The sequence below is a fragment of the Sipha flava genome, unplaced genomic scaffold (assembly GCF_003268045.1).
Source record: "Sipha flava isolate LNK unplaced genomic scaffold, YSA_version1 37_pilon_pilon, whole genome shotgun sequence".
NCBI classification, from domain to species: domain Eukaryota; kingdom Metazoa; phylum Arthropoda; class Insecta; order Hemiptera; family Aphididae; genus Sipha; species Sipha flava.
Genome location: NW_020273087.1, coordinates 1,617,845 through 1,630,700, shown reverse-complemented (window position 1 = coordinate 1,630,700; position 12,856 = coordinate 1,617,845). Strand labels below are relative to the sequence as shown.

At 28.2% G+C, this 12,856-nt stretch overlaps 1 protein-coding gene across 4 annotated transcripts in view; it reads left to right on the top strand.

The window, feature by feature from the left end:
• Positions 1-1,987: 1,987 nt before the first annotated feature.
• LOC112688205 overlaps positions 1,988-12,856 on the top strand; it is a 149,061-nt gene continuing 138,192 nt past the window's right edge. The window contains exon 1 of one of the 4 annotated variants that reach the window (XM_025561282.1): positions 1,988-2,284. The gene's annotated coding sequence lies outside the window, so the exon portion shown is untranslated. Of the gene's footprint in view, positions 2,521-12,856 lie in introns of all 4 variants that reach the window. The other 3 variants (XM_025561283.1, XM_025561284.1, XM_025561285.1) reach the window with 3 other exon arrangements.

Below are 12,856 nucleotides of genomic sequence, written 5' to 3'. Positions count from 1 at the left end.
TTCACATTCATATATCGATAGAACAGTGAAAAAATAAATTATTTTTTATATTTGATAACATTAAACCTAACTTATATAACATTATGTCATAGACGTATACATTACTGTAACAAATTTTAAGTTAGCAGCAGTAAATGATGATCATATTCTTTTTGTAACAGATTTTTTTTTTTTTAAATTAGCTTTTGCAATGAGACTGTTTAAAAGTAAATTGTTTAAAAGCTCGATTAAAGGTTTTGTGCAGAATACATATATTTAACATTAGACGAAGATTCTTTTCTTTTTTTTTATTTACTATATTTTTTATTTACCAATTTTCTAAGTTAATGGTTTGGTATTTTAAAACTGTGAATAAATATACCAAGATGATGGTTTTGATTGCAATGTATTCGTTACGGTTTTCATAAAGGGTAAGACTTCTTTGAACTAAAGCGTTCATTATTCATCTAAAAAAAAAAAAAAAAGAGTCCGTATAGTCCGATCTTCATTCCCACAAGAATTATGATTTTTCTATACATTTGTGTTTTCGACTTCGACGACTATTCTTGACACGTAAAAATATCACCAACACTCTTTTTCCCATTCAATGAGTCACGATTCAGATATTTTAAAGTTTCGCGAGTACGCTACTCTCAATGAGCTCAAATATAATAACGCATATATTTTAACAATACCAACGGGGTTACACGTAAAATAATATTATTACAAAACCATCTAAAATATTATCGTTCGTTCCCGAATATTGCGTTTTGGTTGTCCGTATGAAACCGGATCGATTATACATAATTAATTGTCGATAGTTAATGACTCGATTTATTTTTCTCTAAGCCTTCATTACGAGCCAACATTATAAATATACGAAACAGTACACATCGTCCGCGGAACGGCGTTTTGAAGAGCATTAAACTTTAAATTAAACTTCAAATTGATTAGTGAAATATATGTACGTTATTAATCATAATAATGATCGATCGCTATAGAACGAGCGTTTTGTCGCGGTTGCACGTTTTACGTCGTATCGCAAATCGGTCAAAACGGTTAGCGTATCACCGTCGGGTGTCGTCACGACGAATCGATCGCGGCAAAACGATATCGCTGCACGACGGAGCTTATCGATTCGGAACTGCCGAGCGCAAACGTACGAACAACCAGTGGCGGTAAGTGGACTTCCCTTTCCTTGAGCCGAGTAAAAACTAAAAATATGATGAGCAAACGGTTTACTAAAAATCGTTTTGGCGATAATTTATTTCAAAACTGTTTACTGTTAACGAAAATGGTTGCTCCAATAAGTTTGACTGTTAATTGAGTTTGAATAAAAATAAATTTTTTTATCGATACATATATTTTCATGGTATGTCATTGTGGCGTACAGTTTATAGAACTTGAAATTACTTCTCGTGTACCAAGCAATAGGAAAAAATAAATGGGATATGCACGCAAATCGTAAGTATGCGCAAGATATTTTCGTCGTCCCCGACCTGACCTGGCTTCTCAAAAACCGCCACTGCGAACAACTTTGACAAAGAAATGACTTGGCAACAGTCGAACTCACAGGTATGAACATTTATCCGGACACGGTCATCGTTACGATGTTAAAGAGAAATCTTTTAACGAGTTACGATCGTGTTTGACGATCGAGGAAAAATATAAAAATCGTAAAAATCTAAAAATTAAAAATAAAAAAAAAGAATAAATAAAAAATTAAAAATATATAAATCCGCGATGACGCGCGGTCGGGACGTTGCGCAGCGCGAAAATTATCTTAGGGGAGGGGAAGTCTTGCGGTCTCGAGCTCCGAACGTTATCGCGCGATAATAATATTATGTTGTTATTATTGTCGCCGCCGCCGCCGCCGCCGAAATAACAACGACGGTGGCGTCGGCGTGCGCGCGGGGTACGCGAGGGCCATGCGCCGGAACGTTCGTCGGTCGCGTCCTGCGCGCGCGACCGGCACAGTCACGTGCGCGTACCGTCACCCCGAAGGATGCGGTGTCCTGCCGTCGTCGCCGCCGCCGAACCGTACTCGCCGTTGACCACCACCGCCGCCGCCGCCGCCACCGCCGCCACCACCACCGCCGCGTCGTCATCAGTCGCGGCTCGCCGTGGTCCGCGGTCGCCGGCCGTCGCGCGCTCGTAGAACGCGACCGACACGCACGCGATCCGGCCACGCGGTCCCGTCCGGCCGCACGGTACCCGCATCCGTTCCCCGGCGTACACCGACGGACCACGTGACACGACCGTGTGCGAGCACACCGCACGCACGGGAAAGCTGATCGAGCGGCAGGTGAGCGAAAAACCGTGTTCAGATCGTTTCAGATCGGTCGTGCGAGCGCTGTACGCGATCATTTTGTTTTTGCTCGTTTTTTCTTTCCTCTTTCCCGCGGTAAACTTTTTTCGGTAGTCATCCGTTGGATTTCGGCAAGCTGACGAAACAGAAAATAAGGATCGTCGCGCGTACAAGCCGACGAGGACGGGTCTGAGTTCACGGTAAAAAATAGTCTCCGTAGAAACTTTGAACGTGTATGTGCATTTAGAACATTTGTAGAACGTCGTCGTCACCCTTACGTATACGTGTCCGAGCGGTATTTTCAGTTACTTTTCGGTTAAACGTTCGAAATAATGATTTTCAAAATAAGTTCAAAAATCCAATTCGACTACCATTCGTAACGTGTTCTATGACAGTCTCATGTAGTTATCAAACGCATATATTTGCTATACGAATTTGATTAAATACGTTGTATTATGATGTTCAATTATAATCAAGCCGTTGGTTACCGATAAAATTAATTGGAATCAACCATCAGAAAACAGAATTGAAAATCATTAAGAAGTGACAATACAGAATGCGAAGAGGTCGACAAAATGATCCAAAGTGCCAATCTGAACGCCTGTAATATCTTTATTAAATCATTTTTTGAAAGTATTGATTAATATCAAAGGGTAAAGAAACGCAATACTCAAGTAGTAAAAAATTTAAATTATTTGCTTTTCTTCTGTGGGAACCCCCCCCCCCCTCTCCCTTCCTCTCCGGCATCTAATTGTATTATCGAACAAGGCATTGCGAATTGTAATCGTATTATATACACTTTATTATACTAATTATTTATTATTATTGTTTACTCTACAGACCCCAAAATTCACGAATAAGAAAAGCCAACCAAGAAATGAGCAGGATTAAAATACCTCTGAATAATACTAATTCTCTGAACATCACATATGAACAGGATCTGAAATATTAAAACACTCTAATGAATTACTAGAGAACAGCCCTAGAAAATAAAATAATAATCACGAATCCACTTCGTAAATTGTAGAAATATAAGGCAAAATAAAAATGTTTGAATAAAGTTTTTTGTACGGTTTTAGTTTTTTGCATAATACTATTTAAAAATATGACTCTTATGATGAGTTTGGAATCCTGTAATTATTTATGCAATTAGACATGATCAGTTTGAAATGTAAGTTAACGTAAACATCCATACTTGTTGGTGAACATTTGATGGATATTATTAGTTTAGTTTATACATGAAAAAGGAATATTTAAACTAAAATTATGGTTATTGATACATAAAAATTTGTTGTTTTTAAAAAAAAAACCACTTCAAAGGTAATAAGAAAGTAGGATTATTTTCCCATTTATAAAAATTCCCGTGATACCGATATAAATCTGTAATTGAAAATGAATATTACATTATTACATATAATTTCGACATAAATATACACATGCTATTATTATTATTATTTTATTTATTTTCGCAGGAGGATGTTATGTTAGTAAATAACTATATCAGATTGATAACACGTTTTCTTTATATTTGAGAAAAATGTTGTTATCTTTTCAATTTCGAGAATGATCAAAAGAACTATTATTTTTTGATACTGCAATAAAACGTTTTCGAACCTATTATTATGTAGTCTTATTCGTATTAAACAACGAATTAATTATAAGAATTTCAATAAAATGAAACGAAAATCTTTAAAAGAAATTATAAACTAAATTTGGTTCAAAACATAATAAATGAAAATAATATACTTTTATTTAATAATCGATTAAAAAATTGTTTAAATAACTCACTATGAAGTGTTTATTAAATTATATTAAATGTAGAATAAACAATTCATTTTCAAACTAATTTAACACTCAAATGATGTAAATTTTTTATGAATGAGTACTTATATACGTGTATATAATATGTAAAGACCATTCAAAATATTAAAATAATTTGTCATTCTCATTATATTATGATTATTTTGGTAATAGATAAGGTACCTATTGCATGTATTACGAAGTTACTTAGTTTCATTTTTTGACAAGTGATCTATATATAAGTATACAAATTATCGTTTCTATCAATCCAAATGTACTAAAATAATATTTTACTACACATTTTTTCATTGCATACAATTTTCCTTCTCTAATTAAAATTTAATGATCTGAATAATATAAAATATAATAAAACATGTAAATTTAATGAGATGATAACAACATTATGTAATAAGTGTCAATGATAGCTGAATTATGTGTGTATCATTAATAAAATATAATGAACGTAACTTGCCATTAAAACGGTCTAAATTAAATAATACTGTCATCTAAAATTTGTAAGTATCTAAACTTTGTAAATTAAATTCAAAAAGACAATGATGTTTTATAATTTTATAATAAACACAGACACGTACTCTAGGAATAACCTATAAGGTAAAATGCATTATTCAACTTTGTTTTCTATATTATTAGAAAACTATAAAATGTCACTGTAATTTTTTATGACACAGCTTAATATGATGGGTTTGGTTTTTTTTTTCAGCGTTGAAAAAAAATATTTTCGACAAAGCGAAATTGCAGAATTAAACGGGAAGAAAAATATTCTTAGTTTTTACGTATATAGATAGATATCATTCAAGTAATTACTATAATCGAATACCTTATTCTCATATAAAATGTTTACGCTATTTTTGAGCTTCTCTGCGTTCCAATTTAACTACGAGTAGATGTTTTTAATTATATAATTCCGTTGAGATTCTTTATGGTACATTTCTAACATCTCTATCATCTCTTAACAGTTGATCCGTTTATGTAACCCTATTTAACTGCAGTGATCAGCCACAAGAAATTTATGAATAAAACCTATTTTATCCGTATAAAATTACAAAATCTGTGATCAAGTTCAAATTCACGTAATACTAATTTATAACATGTACGCTATGAATAATACGCATCTCTGGTTGAAAAATTCCTGGAAATACTCAATACGTACATTGAATTACTTGCATATAATGTTGGTTTCGATTTTTGTCATATATACTAACTACATAATGAATATTTGGTATACGCGAAGATTATACTAAACCGTGTGTAGTAATGCATTTATATATTGAACATCAAGTGTCTAAACATGAAGTATTAGTGATTTACGAGGTGGTTTATAAAAAAGTTTAATTAATCGACATAATTTGATTTCACTATAGTAAGTATTGGCTTTTAAGTTCTGATTTTTGAAATACGGTATAAACAATTACTTATTGAATACAATTTGGGTTGATAAAAACTCTTGTAACATCTTGAAAATTATAAACAATTAATATTGTTCAAAAATAATTAACGAGAATTGTTTTTTCTTGTATAACTATAAAAACGGCGATCTGAATAGGCAATCAAAAAGGCGATTTATCAAATAACATTTTATAACATTCATTTTTTTAGAAACATTCTAAAACGGTTTACATTATAATTTTAATACTTACAAGCTGTTTCAAAATATTTGAACTTTAAAGTTATATGAGTTATTTATAAATTATATAATGTAAGAATAAAAATAATTCTAACGACTGGCATTGCGTTATAAATAATTAAATACTTTTAATGAATTGTAAAAAAATGTAATTATGTTTTATACAAGAAATATCATTTTGTAAATAATGAAACATTTTACTGATTTGTGCGACAAATAAATATATCAAAACGTGTATTTAAATTGTATGGTCATATGTATTATCAATAAAACAATTTAACAACCTGTCGTGTTTAAAATTTGAAATCATAAATAATCAAAATAACTCAATACAGCCGTAGGTGATTAAAAACCAAAAATTTAATAGATATATTATTAAATATTTAATTAATGATACTAGTATTTATTTTTTAGAATGCATTAAAAGTATTAATATTAAACAGGTAGATAATAATTTATGTGAAGAGAAATTTGTGTTTAGAAATAGTTGGACAAGGAAGAATTTTATTCCATCACTAAATTCTATGGGCATTTTGTACACAATATTGTTGGGAAATAATAATAATATAGACATTTATGTTAATGATTTTGTTTAAATTATTTACGAATACTAAATATTTTTTCCCCTTTTAAGTATCGATATTTCATACTTCGAAGAACACTTTTCGGGTTTCGCCAATGGCTAGTTTTTTTATTCTTAAATTCCGAGCAAACATACTTTTGAATATTGAAGTACTTTACTCACTTTTTAAAGAAAACTGTTCAAAAATTTGTGGTCGAAGGGTGAATGCACTTATGTGGTTTGAATAAGTTTATTGACAAGATGGCCTCCTATTGGGATAGTAATGTATTTATGCTACCCAGTGTGCAATAGCGTCTGCAAATCTATAGTAAAACGTCAAATATAAGGTCTTTTAAAATATATATCAATTTCTGGTAAATCTTCTTTTGGATTTTATTTTAACTTTTATGATTCCAACTGTTATCAAAATGATGGTTACTTATACTTAATCTTGGTGTGTCTTACCATATTCTAATATATGGTAATAATATATAGCCTAAGAAACAAGAATCGGTTAAAAAAAGAGCATACTTTTGAAACAATTATTTAAACATTAATTTTAATTTTATCATCCATATCGATTTTGCTGAAATAGAACTTATCTACTTAAAATTCATCTTTACACATAAAATCATAAAAACATATAGTTAAACTTATACTATTATCTAGTTCAGTTAAAAACAAAGTGTTTATGTGAGTAATTATCTATTCAAACGGTTTCGAAAGCATATTGTTATTTTATTGCTTAAAATGAGATAGCATCCCGAAAATATATGTGTATTGATTCCTCAGTTACTCAATCAGTAGAGCAAAAACAAGGGAAAAATCAGGGTTACCTTAACTGTTAATTTTCGGTTCAGTTCCATAATTTGTTTTTTAATTTCATTTGTGATAAACTTTAAATCAAGCTATGTTCAACAAACGGTTTTAGATGTAACGTATAAATTAAATGGTTTTCCGAACATTTTACTAGAAAAACGTTAAAGTTGTTTATGTTTTTTGAAATATTCACAAAAAAAAAAACGTAAAAAAATTAAAAGTTATTGAATGATAGACTTAATAAACGTTGTTAAGTTATTCGTTCATGTACGTTTAATTAGAAGAACGTTTTGAAATATTACGTTTTTGAACATTTAATCAAAATAACTTATCGAAATAATACGTTCTTTTACATTTATTTAGAAGAGTTTTGAAATAATACGTTCTTGAACATTTAATCAGAAGAACATTTTACAGTCATATGTTCTCGAATGATTTAAAGTTACACGTTCTTGAATAACGTTTCTATTTCTTTAACGTTCTGAAAATGAACACAATTTTGAAGATGACCAAGTTCACATAGACGAAGAAAACAGTAACAATATTTCTGAATGTTCTGATGAAGATAATAATAAAATAAATGAACAAGAAAATGAAAATAATCAAGAGACACTGCCTTTAATCTTCAACGATTTGAGTGCAGCAGTATTGACATAGAGGTATTGAGGAGTGTATAATGTGCTGCTCACTCTTTACAACTATCGATTCTAGATGTATTTAAAATAAAAAGTATATCAACTATAAACAAATCACGGAGATTGGTGAAGATGTTGAGATTACCAAAATATTTGGAAGCTTTCAAGAATATGGATATACTACTGTATTATTACTAATAACTTATTATTTATAATAATAATAATAATAATATTTTTATTGTAAACAATAAATATTTACGCCCGGAGGCAAGAGTACAATTTAAATATGAAGACAAAATAGGTACAATTTTAGAATTTTTATAATACTTTTTATTTTAAACATAAATAGCTAGGGGGATAAAAAAAAAAAATCAAAGTTTTCTGACGAATTGCAGTTATACATAATTATATTTAAAGGAGAGTGTAGGCTATAGTTTTGTTTAAATGGTTGGATATAAAATGTGCTAGTTGTGCGAAGATTATGTTTAGGTACATTAAAAGAGATATTGGAAAGTAATTCAAAGCAATCTATTTTATTATTTAACAGTTTATACATAAATTGAATGTCAATATTAAAATGTCTTTTTTCATGAGATTCGATATTTAATTCTTAGGCTAATATAGGAATTGATGTATTTATTTTCCCTGATTTATATCTTAGTAAATTAATAAATCTGTTTTGTATTTTTTCTAATTTTTCAATTTGACCTGATTGATAGGGATTTCAAATTAAGGAACCGAATATTATATTATCATCATAATATTATATCATCTTATATTGTCAAAAATAAATGATTGGCTATTGGATTTATTTTGACTGAAGCTTCTTTAGTTCTTTCAAAGTCACATTATGTTGTTGGGATATATGTTTAATCCTTATCTTAGTTATTAGTAAAGATAGGATTAAATGTAATTCAAGTTTTAGATTTTGATATTAAAGTACTAATTATTCTTAAATAATTTTAAATTCAAAATATTCAAAAGATAGTTTTGATTCATAACGTTTCTTCAAAGTTCGATAAACGGTTTAGTTTGTGTTATTCTATGTGTTAAAAGTTTGAATAACGTGTTAGCTTATTACGTTCTTCATGTAATAGTTCATAGAACTTATGATAATAAGTTATAACATTTTTCTTGTAATTGCTAAAAGAACTTAATAAATTATAATGTTTACTATAAAGTACTAGAAAGTAATTGTTCAACGAACTTAATAGATTATGACGCTCCTCCTGTCAATTTTTTAAAGAACTTTTAAGATTATAACGTTTTACGTAAAAAGATCAGTAAACTTAATACTTTATATTATTTTTTCATATGAAGGACCAATAAAATAGATTAAATAATTGGTTTCGTTCTATTATATTTTGGTTTATGAACAACAATAATGTTCTTTAACCGTTTTTTTACGTTCCGTTCGGAAGACCTGGGAAAAATAATATTCATCGCCTAAACACTGAGACCAGAATGTATAGTGATAGGATGTATTAGATAGTATTAAATTATTTTTTACATGAAACTCAAAAATAAGCATTTTTATTTAAACAATTTTTGCTTTTCGGGTGTAATATTACGATATCATTTATATATGATAACTGCGCTTTAATTACTATGTTAGAATTCAAAATGTATGTCATATGTATATTCGGACTACAATATAATTTTAAAATTTGAATGTACAAAAAATCTTTTTAAACATTTTCAAATTATATTATCTTAGAATTAAAATTATAAATAGATACATATAGATACGTCAAATGAAATAAATAAATGCTGGCTGATAAGTTTTGTTATTAGAGTTGTGGTGACTGGTTAGAAACAACTGTCTATTCAGAAGTGAACAAATGGTAATGCGTTTTCATACAATTACAAAAAGTGTATACTTTAGTATTAAAGCACGAGATTACTTATTATTGATTTTATTAATCTATTTGTATACAGTTAAAAACAAATCAATAGAAAGGATATCAGTCCCTGCATTTCATCACCATCGCTCCATTGTGTACTGAAAATCACACTACCGACTTATATAGTGTTCAATTTCCAATTAGGGGTGTATATTCAAAATGAAAAACCACTGAAAGTGTGCACAATATAACAACAGAGTTTATTATTTTATCCCAATTTAATCCGTGAATGCAGAAAATTAGTATAGGTACCTAGATAAACCTAACTGTTATCCATTATCCATACAAAATAACTGTTAATTTGTTGTTATACGTAGGCGTATGTATATTTGTTTAGTAGCAACTAAAATTTTACAAGTTTTTCCGTGGTGGTAAAATATTTCGATTCAATAATTTCAAACAATAAATTAATGAAAATATCCAACTCAAAACAATTATTGTAGCTGTTTATTAGAGTTGAGCAAAAACAAATAAAAATAATGAATATAAGATCAAATCATAAACAACTGTTTATTTTGTAAATAAAGAATCATATTTTATTCTAAGTAGTATTTGTTTGAATAAAATATATATGATAATTCTGAATAATTTAATTACTGAATAATGTAGGTGCGGGTCCAAGATGTCCCCCAAATTTCCCAAACATTTTTTTACATCGCAAAATGAAACTACTCAGTTATTTTTTATTGATCATTGAAGAGTCCTAAACTTATCTTCTACCGATAAAATTATATGAACAATTTATATTGTTCAGAATCGATTATGATTTCTTATTATTTATTATTTCTATTATGATTTCAAGCCACACATCAATAATTGTGTTGTATCTTGTTTATCGTATTGTACCATTTACAGTCAATAATATTATACAGTGCACTTTAATAAAGATTAATGAAACATTATCTTCGTTACTACAGGAAATCGTTGACTATCGTGCGTCACACGTAGTCTCGGTCATTTCCGCGAACAAAAAACAATAGTTTTTTATTAGTAAATCCTGGGTTTAAAAATATAAATTTTTCTCATGAGACATTGAAGAAACATTTAGATCAAAATTACTATCTTGTACATCCATCAGGATATAAATATTGACAGTGAAAACAACTTAAAAAATATAATTAATACATTTTCTGGAGAAAACAACGATAACTTGACTTCGTATCTTTGTATTATAAAAATAAAGTATACTATTAATTTTTAATACTAAAATATTATTTTATTTTATTCCTTTAATTATTGACAAATTTAACTTTTTTCCTTATGCCACAACTCACTATACACGTATCTTATTTTTATATGTATGTCTATGCGCTTTCCATTGAACAATTTTTGGATCCGCCACTGGAATAAAATTTAATTTTTGTAGAACAAAATTATAAAAACAATATTATAGAATAGTGATAACGATAATAATAATAATGACCATGTCAATCATGATTGTAATAATAATCATAACAATAAATAGTGCTCTCACTGTTACTAGTAGTAATTATTTACTCGCATTTAAATCATCCATATTTTTAAAATGCATTCTACGCATTAATAGAAATATTAAAAAAGTTATAATAAATTGTTGATGTCGAATAAACCACAATTGCATAGTGCTTTAAAATAAAAATAAATCGAGAATACTTAACAATTATTGTAACAATTACAATTGTCAATTAATATTATCTGTAAATACTGAATATTGACATACAACGATATATCTTTAACAAATCATATTAGTCCTAATTTATAATAATAACAATAAATTGAATGCCTTAATCTCTGATATCATGTAATACCCGAATGTTTTAAATACGGAACATATTAATTTTAATAAGTTGAAATTTTAAGTCGTGTATGTAAAATTCGGGTTAAATATAATTACATAGAATATCGAACACATTGTTTAGAAAAATTATTAATGGCTAACAGTAAAAATTAAAATGATGAATATAAAAATCAATAACAATCAAATTAAAAGTAAGTGAATAAAGAAAAATACTTTTTTCTTATATTTATTCGAATATACATATACGTATTACTAGTTTTATAATAACTTAACACTTAACTCCATTAATATTCCTGGACCCATGTTAAATTGGTTCAACAAATGTTCACGAAAGAGGGTGAAGATAAATCCATTTAGATGGAACCACTCAATACACAGTGTCTATGTGATTATAGTTTAAATATAATTTATTATACAGATAAATATATTATGTGTGGTATAGTAACTATATCATAGACACACTTACATATTTATAATATATTAACATTAAAAATATTATAACAAATCAAACGATATTGATTGGTACATAAATAATTATTGTAACAACAAAATAATAATCAAAAGGATGGATATGAATTAAAAACAAAAGGTTCAATATTGTATTAGGTACAAAATAAAAATAAATGTTCTTAGCTCAATTTATAAGTACTACGCATAATATTATTTATAGTTGTAAAAAAAAAAAAAAAACATTATGTCGATAGAAAACGAATACATCGATTTACAAGTGTAAACTCAACAAGGTTCAAAAATAATTAATATTTGGCGTATGAATTTGTAATGCAAAAGAAACCTTTAATTGCTCACTTGACCTCATAAAAAAAATTTGTGCCATGTTTATTGTGAGGTCAAGTGACCTACATGATAACCGGAAACCGTTGATACATTTAACATAGACTAGGGGTCGGTTTTTATCGAGTTTCATAGATGACAGCAGTAGACTTCCATGGTTTTATTAGACGGATATTATTTTATCTGATTAAAAGTGTAGATACATTTTGTTTCACATTCGTAGTGTAGACATCTTAAAATGAGAATATTCCGTATTTTTAATCGAATTATAATATATTATTTATATATATATTTAAATATTCCATTCTTGATTAGAGTATAAATAATTTTAAAAAAGTAGTAAAAATAACACAATATTTTATATTGATTATAATGATAGAACAAATTTTTAAATCAACTATACCTTTATAAAATCATTATAATTATCTGAATTATATCTGTCGGTATGCTTATAATTTAATATAATGAACCACTTCCTAAATATCTATGTGTTACATAAGCTACTAATTCCAAAAAAAAGCAATTATTTCTTTTTTTACATTACGCAAACATATAAATCATAACATTTACTAAACTAAATACATTAAAAACATTTTCAAATTAAGAATGCTTTACATAAAGGTATTCCAATAAGA